This window comes from Uloborus diversus, chromosome 8, assembly GCF_026930045.1.
Source record: "Uloborus diversus isolate 005 chromosome 8, Udiv.v.3.1, whole genome shotgun sequence".
NCBI lineage: Eukaryota > Metazoa > Arthropoda > Arachnida > Araneae > Uloboridae > Uloborus > Uloborus diversus.
Window position 1 is genome coordinate 313494 of NC_072738.1, and position 13643 is coordinate 327136.

The window sequence follows — 13643 nt, forward strand, 5'->3', positions numbered from 1 at the left end:
ATTTTCAAACTTAATTTAACTGATAGCAACTGTCAGCAAACAATTTTGTTGCCTAACATTTTCTAAATAGTTACTTTGAAATAAAAATAATATATTTTTTACCTCGATCTCTGTTATAAAATAGTAAAAGGAATGCATGTATCGCTTGAGCAAGTCGAGAAACTTTTCAGGGTGCTTGGTAAATTCAAAAGAGTGTTGGTACGAAAGCACAAATACAAAAGATCCGATAAAATATAGGGGATAATGTTGTACCTTGGAACACTTTTCATATTTTAATTTTTAACGTCAATTATTTGAATCAAATTTAAAATCTAAAAGTCACATTAAAATAGCCCAACATACTTCTATAGAATATATATTTTTTAATTCAGACAATTTGAAAATAAAATGTTGCCAGCCATTTAAAGTATAAATTCCAAGCTACCCCAAGGTTCAACATCCTATTGTACCTTGGGACACATCCTGTTGTTCTATGGGAAAGTCTTCATGATTCAGGAAACAGCCTTTTTATACTTGAACCAATTTTGCACCAGAAAAGAAAAAGTTGTTTAAAAGACTACATATAAGATTAGAACATCGTTCCATGTTCCTAAACATATCTTAATTATTAAGAACCATGCATATATTGTACCTTGGAACGTGTCCTAAGGTACAAAATGTTTGGCTTTCCCAAGGTACAATCACCACGTGGTTTAATGAAAACCAAAATGATGGTCAATCTAGAAGCACTATAAATAATTTGCTTATGAGAAAATAATGAAAGTACTTCTCTTTTATAACAGAATAAAATTCAGTTGACTAAATTTACAAATACATACAAAGACGGAAAATGAAATGAAAAGGAAGAAAATATTTACTTTTGAGTCATGAAATTCTCACAAAATCGTAAATTTTTCTCATTTGATGCTGATTTTTACTATGGCACCATTTAGGGTGAAAGGTTACTAATAGAGATTATAAAAACATGGCTGCTAAAAATAGATTCTTAGAAATTAGCAGTGCCCCAAGGTACAACACTCTCCCCTAAATGTTTTTTTAATTCTAAAAATTTTATCTAAGGATGCTTGGTTAACACTGAAAAGTACAAAATAAAATTATTATATGATTTATTGCTTACAACACTCAATAATTATAATTAATCCTAAAATCTTCATATTAAGGTTAATTTTAAAGCCGTCAATTAAAAAATTAAAATTAAAAATTGAGCCAAGAAATGTAGGTATAGTTAAAGCTATTCGTACAAAGCTGTATACCGCCGCATTTTGTGTAAAATTTGCTCCAGACGTACATGTACACGACCTCTCTCCGTAATATAGTGCAATATTTTTGTTGACATTTTTAAGACGAAATTTAAGATTTATTATTAGGGATTTTTTTCAGAATTAAAGAATCTCAATTTTTATAAACTCTGAAATTAAGTTGAGGTGTCACCCACCAGATGAGTGCCACCCGGGAGGGAGGGGGAGGGGCGCCACCTCTCAAGAAAAGTTTTTGACTTAGCAAAAAAAAGTTTTTTTTTCTTTCAAAACTCTTTCTCTCACTCTTCTCAGTGCTTTCAAAAATTGAAAGCACATGATTTGATCAGCATCTGTTAAACATTAAAGGGGAGCAAATTAATCTTTTTCATTTTTTTTAAAAAATGGGACTTTTTAGTAATCTTACTTTAGAAATCGCACCTATCGGATAATTTGATTTTCATATTGAATTTCTAACGTTGTATGCATCTTAGGTTTACAATAAAATACAACGCGAAAATTTCATAAAAAGGATTTTTAATATTTGAATCTCTATTTAGGAGTTTTCCCCCCTTCCCATAAGGGGGGATTTGAAAAAATAAATTTACAAAAATAAAAAAGCCGCAGTCGGAGTCTGATGTTTCAAAATCTTGGAGTCGGAGTCAACCATTTTCCTTCCGACTCCGCAGCCCTGCTCGGCAGCAGCAAAAATTCAGCATCGTAAAAAGAATGTTGCGTAGGAGCATTGCCTCAAAAAGAACTTTTCCCGACTCTTTTGAAACAATTTCGTTTTTAAACTTATGAAAAAAAAGGAAAACGCATTGGAGAAAAAAAAGTGTGATTGCTCACCAAAATCCCAGGACTGTTTTACTTTTGTAAATGCTTTTTTCTTTCATTAAACTAGCAAGATTCTGAACACTGTTACAAGAAGACAACACTCACTGACTGAACTACTGAATTGGATTGAAATGTACCGGACAGAACAGTTCTCGCGGCGATTTTTCAAGGTCAACCCAACCCCCCTGTCTTAGTGCCATAAAAATGCCTTTCCTTTTGTTACTTCTTATCTAACACCCCACTTTCTCAGGGACAAAATACGACCTTGAAGAAAGAAGCTGGAATTCTCCGATCTCAGAAAAAGTGCTCAGTTACGGTAGAGTGCGAAATATGCTAGATGAAGTTTTCCGGAGGAAAGAAAAAAATATATATTTTGAAACTTTAAACCTTATACACATACAAAAAAAAAAATTGTCCAAAATTTCTCTTCTGGAAAAATTCAAACAAAACCACCAGAAGCCTGGGGCCCCTTTAGATGCAGGGGGAATTATTGGGAGCAATCAGCCCGCACCTAAAATCCATGACTAACTGTCAATTTCCAGGAGTTTTCAGCATTTTGCACTCAAAATTATGATTTTCCAAGGCATATAGACAAAAAAAAAAGAAAAAAAAGTTTTTTCTACCAGAAAAATCCAAACAAAGACAACTGAAGCCTGGGGGCGCTTTGGACGCAGGGGGCCCTATTGGGAGCAACCAGCCCGTGCCTAAAATCCGTGACAAACTGTCAATTTACAGGACTTTTGAGCATTTTCCACTCAAAATTTTGACTTTCCATGGCGAATTCTCAAAAGAAAGTTTTTGTCCCAGAAAAATTCAAACGAAGACAGCTGAAGCCTGGGACCCCTTTAGACGCAGGGGGCCCTATAGGGAGCAATCAACCCGCGCCTAAAATCCATGACTAACTGTCAATTTCCAGGAGTTTTGAGTATTTTCCACTCAAAATTTTGACTTTCCATCTTTGAGGAAGTGACGTGGCTCCGAGGCCCCTTGCTTTGCTGGAGGACCCAGCTAGCGCCTCATGCGCCTATTCGGTGATTCGCCATTGGCTGCTAGGCTTGCAACTTATTCTAGTAACACGAACTAGAATTTGTATGCTACCTAGCATTAAAAGTGGGCCAAAACAGTGCATTGCATGTTAGCACGTCTGCTAGAACTAGCAAAAATATAAAGCAACACATGGTAGAAAGCTTGCTAGAAAAGCTTAAAAAAGATCAATGGATGGTTGCTAGCAAAGAAAAATTAGCACCCGGTGGTAGTAAATTACTGCTAGAATAACAGCAAGTAGTGATAGTAATTGCTGCTAGGCTAGCAACTTATTCTAGTAACACAAACTAGAATTTGTATGCTAGCTAGCATTAAAAGTGGGCCAAAACAGTGCATTGCATGCCAGCACTTCTGCTAGAACTAGCAAAAAATTAAAGCAACACATGGTAGAAATCTTGCTAGAAAAGCTAAAAAAAGAGCACTGGATGGTTGCTAGCAAAGAAAAATTAGCACCCGGTGGTAGTAAATTACTGCTAGAATAACAGCAAGTAGTGATAGTAATTGCTGCTAGGCTAGCAACTTATTCAAGCAACACAAGCTAGAAATTGTATGCTAGCTAGCATTAAAAGTGGGCCAAAACAGTGCATGGCATGCTAGCAAGTCTGCTAGAACTAGCAAAAAATTAAAGCAACATGTGGTAGAAATCTTGCTAGAAAAGCTACAAAAAAAAAGCAATGAATGGTATCTAGCAATGAAAAAATAGCATCTGGTGCTAGTCAATTACTGCTAGAATAGAAGCAAGTGGTGCTAGTCAATTATTGCTAGAATAGCAGCAAGTGCTGCTAGTAATTGCTGCTAGGCTAGCAACTTATTCAAGCAACACAAGCTAGAAATTTTATGCTAGCTAGCATAAAAATTGGGTCAAAACAGTGCATGACATGCTAGCAAGTCTTTTGCTAGCTAGCAAAAAAAGTGGGCCAAAACAGTGCATGGCATGCTAGCAAGTCCTTTGCTAGCTAGCATAAAAAGTGGGCCAAAACAGTGCATGGCATGCTAGCAAGTCCTTTGCTAGCTAGCATAAAAAGTGGGCCAAAACAGTGCATGGCATGCTAGCAAGTCTGCTAGAACTAGCAAAAATTCATGCTAGTTTATGCTGTTTTACTTGCTGGGAATAAGCATGTGACGCTATGCTAGCAAAGAAATTCTAGCATGAATTTTGACCTGGGAGGGCAGGTCATGGCACAGAATATAACTGAAAACTTTAGAGAAGTTCTTGATTTTAGTTAGTTTCTTTCTTAGAGGGTCGTGTTTTTGTTGAGGGACTGCACTTTGAAATTTAGGGGGGGGGGAGGGGTACTCCTTGCTAAAATTTCTACTGGTTAAAATCCGCAAAAGGGAAACAGACATAGTTTTAGAGAAGTTATTTTAAAAGGATCTCAGCCTCATTGTTTGAGGATTGTGGTTTTTTTTTTGTGGGGCGGGAGGGGGGTGTTATCGGTAAAATTACTTGGAGTGGAGCATTGCAGTGTGTAGGATATGCACGCCACTGGATTCTGGAGGAAAGTGGTCAGAACCACAGGAGGCGCACCTGCAGAGGCCGATGGGCGACGGTGCTACCGACAGAGCGGTCTAGGAAGATTGGGCGCCATCAATTGGGCGACGGGAACATTGGGCGCCGAGCATTTTGGGAGCGGGGAACATTAGGCGCCAGGAACATTGGACGCCGAACACATCGGGCCCAATGTTCCCGGCACCCAATATGGTTAGTGCCCAAAATGATCGGCCTCCTAAAATGCTCGGCGCCCAAAGTTCCCGGCGCTCAAAATGCTCGGCGCCCAATCGACGGCACTCAATCTGCGGCGCCCAATCTTCCCATTTCGGCTGCAGAGGCTCCAAGCTGAAAAAAGGAGCCACAACATCAAGGACGGTCAAATATGAAAACAATTACCAATCGTGATAGCTCAAAAACCACTTTTTTAAGCAGTAAGAAGAGTTTTTGTTGAAAAAACATGTGTGACGCCGGAGAATCGGATTTTCGCCTGTTGCAGTACTCTTGAGAAGTACGGTTGATACCAGTTGTGATGTACGTGCAAGTTTCCATTGGTTGCGTTTGACGAGCACGACCAGGAGCTACAGGTTAGTTAATCAAGTGACAACTAATGATCACGTGCTCCAATCAACTGCTTAGAATGGTAACCGGTGAGGTAAGCGGTTGATCATAGAACACTGCGGTTTGCAACTGGTTACTTACTGGTTGACCGGTGAGGTTCGTCGAACGCAACCATTGTGGAGTATGACGTCTTTTGCAGAAACCAATCAAGAGCTCTGCCTCAAGTAAGGTCTAACTGCCGAGACACGTCTCGAGAACATTTGTGTTCTTTAGAGGGGTCTTTAGCTTATCGTTAGCGTTATTTATTAAACACTCGCATGTTGTTTATTTCAGTTTCCTCTGGTCTGAATTCAGAATATTATTTAAAATTATTATTAAAACATAGCTAACGTTGTTTTATGAAATGGAAATAGTGTTTTCCTTCAATCATCGAAAGTATTTTCAAAGAATTCTGACGAGTAAATGTTGAATGCATTTGCTGCATCCCATTAACAGTGCGTATACGATTATGGATTAAAAATAGTTATAAGTTTTGAAACCATACGGCTTTGAAAATTCAGTTTGGAGGTGTTAATGGAAAACTTCTCTCTGAACATTTTTCTATGCAAGATAGCAATCTAATAAAATTTTAAAAGTAATCAAGTTCAAATTAGCAAGACTGCATAGGCTGCAAAAAGACTTTCTTCTGCAAATTTTCTAAGCTCTTCCAGACATGTAAGTGTTTTTTCTTTTTCATTTCTACATTATTATTTCCCATGTGTAAGGAACTGTTTTATATGCTCCTACTGTTTGTTAATAAAAGTGTAGATTATGATTTCTTGGTTTAGTATGTAGTCTAGAGAAAAGATCATTCAAATTCTTAAGTTTTTTTAAATGACGATTGTAGATTGGCTAAATTTCTACACAAATGACTAACAGGGTTCATTGTTTTATGCTTTTCAAATTTCAGGCTATTCTTGAAATCAGGGGAAATTACTTACTGCAATAGGGTAGTAGGCATTTGAAATAGTTTGCTGGAAGAATGGGCTTCCAAAGGACCAATGGAGTGAATAGTTTTAAGAGGGCTCTTGATCTTGATTGGCAAGTTACAAATGAAGGATGACACTTACCTTTTAAAATAGAAAATATTTAAATTAAAACTGACTAGTTTTAAAAGCAGGGGGGTGGATTAAATGGTGGGTCAAAGGGTCAACTGACCTCCCTGTGATGAGAAACTTTCTTTGTTATTATTATGATCATTTTCTTTATCTCTTTATTATTGTTTAACTTTAATTTTTAGTTCTGTAAAACTAGTACAGCTCAAGGACGGATACAAGGGAGGGGCGATGGGGGCGATCGCCCCCTCCTTGAGCCGAGAGACAGGAAATTTCTTCATGTATATTTTCAATACTGAAGTTCCAAAACCGTAATTTTACATAATATTCGATGGTGTTAGAAGAAAGGGAGCTCTTTCCCGGAATTCTTCCGGAATTTAAGTCTTTAAAACGCAATCGTACTACATCTCTTTTCACTCTGGGGATAGAGACCAGTACTTTCTACAGGAAATTTTTCGAAATTGAAGTTCCGAAATCTCAATTTTAGACGATAGATGATATTAGGGATAGGTAAACGAGGGGTTCAATGCACTCCTTCGAAATTTTTTAGAAATTGAAGTTATAAAGAGTAAAGACTGAAAACAATCGCTCCTCCCTTGAACATTTTCTGGATCCGCCCTTGGTACAGCTTAATCATATATTACTTAATCTTAAAGTGAACTTGCGCTACAAGGCGATTTGACTTGCGTGAAATTGCTGTAATGCAAGGCTTAAGTATCACCTACAGTATTGGCTTCGTGAATGGACTTTCCCTTTGCTGAATGTGGAAATTCATACACTGTACAAGCCTAAACATAGTTTTGTTAGTATAAACAAATAACCACTATGTGTGGTTCATTAATTTTTTCATTCTAAGTATGAAGTTGGTGAAATATAATTTCACCTTAGCAGACTTTTTATTTGAAGTTTGTAAAAACGTAAAGAAAAAGAGAACGTTTCAGACAAACAAAGAAAAAGTAAGGATTTTCGATATGCTTGAACAATTATATGTTAAATATAATTACTGTATAAGGGTGCTATTACATTGCTGCATTTTATTATTATTATTATGTAGGATACATACCATACTGTTTCATATTTTGCCTCTCTCTCCCATTGATTTTCTGCATCATCACAGTATTTTGTGTCCAATAGCAAACTTTTCTTTGATACACTATAAAAATTTAATGCTTTAAAAAATAAGAAATGGGTTAAAACAGTTGTCTAAAGTACTTGTGTAATTTTATAAAAAATTTGTAGATGTAGTACCCATTTCCACAATGAAAAAATTCAAACTAACAAGAGTGTATTCAGTAAATTACCGCCCATTAGCCAGGGCTAAAGCAGAAATACGTGAAATACACCGCCAGCTCAGTCATTTCCAGCCGAGGACTGCAGTTTCGTGCTTATTAGCACTCATCAGCCCGGCATAGGAAAGTGACTGAACTGGAGATGGGAAACCTCTTAAGGAAGCCAAGAGTGTGAAACAAACTGGTTGCTAATATAGAATTAGCAGACCAGACGAGTGACCGAAGCAATGGTCTTGGAACGCATTCTTTGCATAATGCATAAGTTAAGACTTGACTGTATTTTTTTTTTGGTGTTTCCAACCATGCAAAGGGACCGCGAGGTTAGTTCTATGGTGTACTCCAGCGAACTCGATTGACAACGGAATTGTGAAGTGAAATAATTAAAAATCATCTCACTGATGCTAATTTGCACTCTGTTTGTTCATTCAAAATGCCGTCTTGTTCTTTTCTTTTTATTTTAACTTAATTAAATGATTCAATTTCTAATAAATATATTGTTTATTCTCAAAGCTAGCTGCTTCACTGAGTCATGAAATACTCAACTCAGATTGAATAACATTGAGCTTAACAAACTGAAGAATATCTCTTAATTCCTATAACAAAAGGGATAGTATTGCGAATTAAATAAAACATTGCATTGCAAGGTCATCCCAGCAATGAGAACCTGACAAAAGATGAAGGCTCAGTTTTACTTGTGTAGTAGCAAATGAAGAAAACTATTCACTGTTTAATTAAGTTTTGCTTCAAGGGATACTACATAGACAAATCTTAAACACTGCTCCTAAAATTTCAACTTATATTCATAAACAAAAAACATTAAAAGTGGTTGGAACTGATTAGTGTAAAAGTTACTAAAGTCTGTAAAGAGAAAGTCTGGCTTTAACTTTAGTATGTGATGAAGCTGATAAGGCATTATCGAGGAAAGGAGTCCTGCCATCTGATGTTGGGATATACATAACAAAACCATAAGAATAGTTTGTAAGTTTTTTAGAAACTATAAGATTAAGTGGTGATTGACCTTGCAGATTTAATTGAAGAAAATTAAAGATTCAATAAAAAAAAAAATAAAAGAAGGCCAGAGAAATTAAAATTTTGCTGGAAAATTTAAAAGATACAAAAAATATATGAAACTTGCTGTTTAAATGCATGCTCTCCGTAAATTCATGTATTTAATTATATTGTAAAAGGATTATTTTTACGATGTAAACTCCGAAACACATGTCCACAATATTTTGCATATTTGTAACTCTTTTAACATTGTTGTTAAGAATTTCAATGCAGCAACATTGTGCCTTGTAAAATAAGAGATAATAGATTGCAGATTATACTGTAGTCACTTGTTTCGGAATTACGAAGAACCCCTTATTCAATACAAAAGAAATGAGTTTATGAATGAAAAGACATCTGATCAAAACGGTACAGATGTAATATACCCCCCCCCCATTTGGCGATATCCGATTTTTTGCACAAAATCGAAATATTTTTCTCGCCAATAAGGCGATAATTTTTTAAGCATGGCATCCCTGGCGAAACTAACCTGTGTTTGGTAACCCGAAGGCAATCTTACTTAGATCTGTTCAAACTTGTTTACTTGGGTTGTTTACTCGGTTTCACGCAGGAGAGATACGTGTTGTTTCGTGCAATATACCTTACAGGAAAGTTTATTAGTTTAAATTCAGTAGTTGTGTTTTGAAGTAAAAACATTAGAAAATGCCAGTTTCTTCAAACTTGAACGTTAATTAAAAGTTAACTCCAACGTGGTGTGTATCTGTAACGTGCCATTGATATATGATGTATTGTTTTGGATTGAGTGTGAGGATTTATACCATAAAAAGGTAAGTTCTTTATTTTAGAATTCAAAAAAACTCTCACTTCCGAAATTCTTTGTTTTTACAAATTCTTGAAGGGTTCTTGTAGTTTTTAGCTTTATTTTTACTGTATGTAAATTAATTTTACAAAAATAGTACGGTTATTTTGTTCTAAAAGTTAATTCTTATCGATGCCACGAATTATTTAGACATTCTATTAACGTGCCTCCTTTAGGTACTGAATTTCTGAAAATAAGTTCACTCCAGCATTTTATAAAAATATAAAGGTGTTATTTTATGTAAAATATAATAGGTATTTGAAAGCATGTCTGGATAGCAAATGTATGGTATTTTTGTATTGTTTTGTAGTTTTGTATTGTTAGGGATGGTTCTGTTGAGACATTTCTACTTTTCATACATCGAAATTTGAGTAACTAAGCACCTTTTTGCCTGAAATAGTTATTGATTTTGGGGATGTTTTCCGCTTTAAACATCGCAATTGGAATCGCTTTGCTCTTTTTTAGCAGAGTATGAGAAAAGTTTTTGTTCGATGAAATGCATGTTGGAAAATAGCTTTTATTTCTATCGGTACATAATTCATTGGTGAGCTGTTATAGTAATTTGTCAATTTAAGCATTTTAAATACTTTCTAGTAATTGTTCTTTGTGTACAAAAACTTTCTAGTTTCTGGTATTTTTGAAGCATATATTCATGATGATTTTTGTTGTGGTTTTATGTTGTTTTTATATATATTGCGTCCTGAAGTGCTTTGATCATGTTTTTTTATCTGATTTTTTTTCCTGTTGGCGCTAAAAAAGCACAGCTAAAAACGATGTATGACATGTGTCGTCATACATCGTTCTCTTGGCGACGCTTTCTTGGTGGCAACTGGAAAAAGTCGCCAAGGGTGGGGTATATCTCATCAGTTCCATCAAAACATCTTATCCATAAGCTCATTTCTTTTGCTTTGAATAAGGTGTTCTTTGTTACTTCGAAGCACATGTCTGCAGTAATCTGCAATTTGTGCTATTTGACATTATTTCTTATTTTACTGTTTTAGCACAAAGTTATTTAGTTAACTAAGAGTTTTGCCTTTTGTTTTCATTGAAATGAAAATTTTCTCGACACATTAAATATAAAAAATGTAGCGTTGGTTGGGGTAAGTGGGCGGAGACCTTCACAGGGGGGGGGGGGAGTGGAGAGAAGGGACATCTGTTGGCCTGGGCCTGAACCTGAAGGGGGCCCCGAGATTTTTAAAATGGGGTAAAATATATTTAGTAACATAAAGGCAAAAAATAGGAGGGTTCCCGTTACAGACATTTGTAACGGGCCCCAAAATTTCTTTGCACGCCCCTGTAAGTGGATCACCCTCATAAAACTGAAAAATGCATTTGGCATTTATATTTTTTTACTGTGATCATGTTACATTTCATCACTGATTGGTTTTGCATATATTTGAGCTTTGTCGAACTTTTTACTAGGTCATAGAACTTATGTCGAAAAAATTCCTGAAAACTACTTTTAAGGGAGTTCAAGCAGCATTTTTCTAAGAAGTGTTTCCAGGTTAGTTTTTAGTATTTTTTTGTGCTCATTGAACTTATGCATAGTTTAAAACATGCACTGTATAGTTTAAAACAAAGTGCATGTACTATAATAGGAATCTTTGCATTAAGTATTGTGAATAAGTGTTCAAACACACTCCTACCTATTGTTAACCAATGACCAAACAATTCAGTTTTAGCAATGAGACCTGGGATAACAGTGACCTCCAAGGGAGTTGAGGGAGCAAAATATTGCAAGTTCAGTATAGACTATTGTAGTATAGAAGTAAGTTCTCCCTTAAATTTTTTCTTGGAAATTTCTGATAATAACAGCAAGGGTAACAGTAAAGTGCCCTTTTAACGCTCCCTTCTAGATTATTATGATGCAATTATACTGGATGTTCCGTTTTAACCTGCAAGACCTCTATTTTTGCAACCATTAGCCTTAGATGCATACTTCCAATTGCAAAAATGTTCAAAATCAGATGCAGAGTTAGGATATTGAAAGTTTGAAGCAAAGATAAAAAGGAGTCAAAAAATACAAAATTTAACTTTTTATACGGACCCAAGGTCCCCTAACTTATGTTTAGGAAAATAATATCCATTGAAAAACAATTCCAACACAAAAAGTTTGACACTAGTATGACCAATATTCATTGAGATATGAAACATAGTGTTTTGTGACTTACAGTCGTCTCTCGCTACTTCGCGCTTTGACTTTCGCGGCTTCACTACATCTCTTTTTTTTTTACAAATATAGTAATTAGCTTCTTTTATTTGCTCGTGTAAACTGTTTTCTACGTAAAAATGACAAAGTATGTCTTTTAAGTAAGGTAAGCTCTTCTGAGGGCTGTAGCTGTACTAGTTGAGGGAGTGGAGGTATAAAATCGTCTAAGAAAGAATTGGGAATGGCTATATCATTTTAATCGTTACACACTAACTGAAAAGTATAAATCACTGTATTATTACATCTGTAATTGTAAATGGTGTTCAAGAATGTTCTAGATTTTAAAGTTGTATACGTAATACCTTAAATGAGGATAATTGTAGAGGAAGAACGGGGGTACATACGGACACTAACTGGCAATTAATTCATCATCGAACAAGTTGAGCTATTTTCATAGATTAGTAGTAGTGTGTACGAACTGCATGTGTGTGTGTAGTTTATTTCCCAATAATTAACAGTGTGATACCTATTACGTCTAACATATCTCATTTTCTCATATTTTGTGCAATTTTTTAAGTAATGCAAATGTAATGCTGGCTACGTTTCATGTCTAGGGGGCTCTACCTATGTTGCAAACCTATTTAAATTGTCTTAAGTAAGTTTTATGTGCTCCAATTAGGAAAATATACGGTTTATAAATACAGAATCCTACTTCGCGGAAATTCAGTTATCGCGGTAAAGTTTGAAACGAATTAACCGCAAAAAACGAGGGTTGACTGTACACCACTTTACTCTCGCCGTCGATAAAACCTTTTGGGGGAAAATATAGCAGTTAACAAGGGTTTAAATTTATATGTGTGCATAGTGTGGTTTCCCAAACTGTTTGAGGTTTTGCATAGCATTGGCAAAAATTTTTGAATAGCAATGAAAAACGTAAATACTTTGCTTTTTTACTTCGACAACCTGTCATTCTTCTAAAAGGGCGATAAGTTCCAATCATCTTCTGTATGGTCCCTAAAAACTTTGAACTTCAATAGCTCCTTGAGTTTTGGTAGCACAAATGTCAAGTTTTTTGTGTTAGTAATATTTTTCAATGGAGATTATTTCTCTAAATATAAGTTAGGTGACCTAGGACCCGGATAAAAAGTTAAATTTTGTATTTTTAAACTTTTTTTTATTTTCGCTTCAAACTTTCAATATCTTAACTCTGCATCTGATTTTGAGCATTTTGCAATTGGAAGTATGCATCTAAGACTAACGGTTGTGAAAACAGAGGTCGTGCTGGTTAAAACGGAACACCCTGTATAGTAAAAGCTTATCAAGTTTTTGTAGCCTGAATTTCTTTTTAAAATCATAATTTTGCATCTCCCATATTCATTAAAAAAGCAAATAAAGAGAGGAAAGGTTGCAAGCATTTTCCAGATCTTGCTAACAAATTTCTGAACTTCACACATTTTTCTGGTTAAAGCACATGATTGGCTATTTCATTTGCACTCGTAAAAGTCGGGGCATCAATTTATCGTGTCATTTTGAAAATGCGTTCTTTAAAAAATAGTGAGAAAACCAAAACAGAGATGCAGTCAATTTGTGCTAACTCGAATCTAAAGGGACCAAGGAAAACCTTCGACTTATCGGAAGTTCGACTTACCGCTATAGTTCATTCTAATCTAAGTTGGCACCGAAGGGAAAAGTACGAGATGTGCTACTCCGTGTTGAGAAGTAGTTCTCGTAAATTTGGAGACTTAAAAGGATGTAAATTGGCAAAATATGTTTAAAAATTAGAGAATGGGTGTGGTTGAGACACATAGTTGAAGCTGTTATGTGTTAAATATATTTAATTTGTAAGTATTTGATTACGAAAGGAAAATCAAAGCGCCGTAACTCGACTTCTGTCTTGGCGAAGACTTGAACTTTCAAGGTTGACCTTGGCGTGCCCCCCCCCCCCCAGGTGGACCGGCAAACCCCTGAACTCCCTTCTCTCCACTTTGTATCGTCTGGGGTAAAACATCTGATTGTCATTATGACTCTTAAATGAGCATCTCCACATTGCTGTCAAAGTATTTCCGTCTGGTCTGTTG

General features: G+C 35.6%; 1 long non-coding RNA gene across 1 annotated transcript in view; it reads left to right on the forward strand.

The window, feature by feature from the left end:
• Positions 1–5455: 5455 nt before the first annotated feature.
• LOC129227331 (uncharacterized) overlaps positions 5456–13643 on the forward strand; it is a 35607-nt gene continuing 27419 nt past the window's right edge. Inside the window, exons 1-2 of the long non-coding RNA XR_008580829.1 lie at positions 5456–5880; positions 10839–10920. This is a non-coding gene — a long non-coding RNA (uncharacterized LOC129227331). The remainder of the gene's footprint in view (positions 5881–10838; positions 10921–13643) is intronic.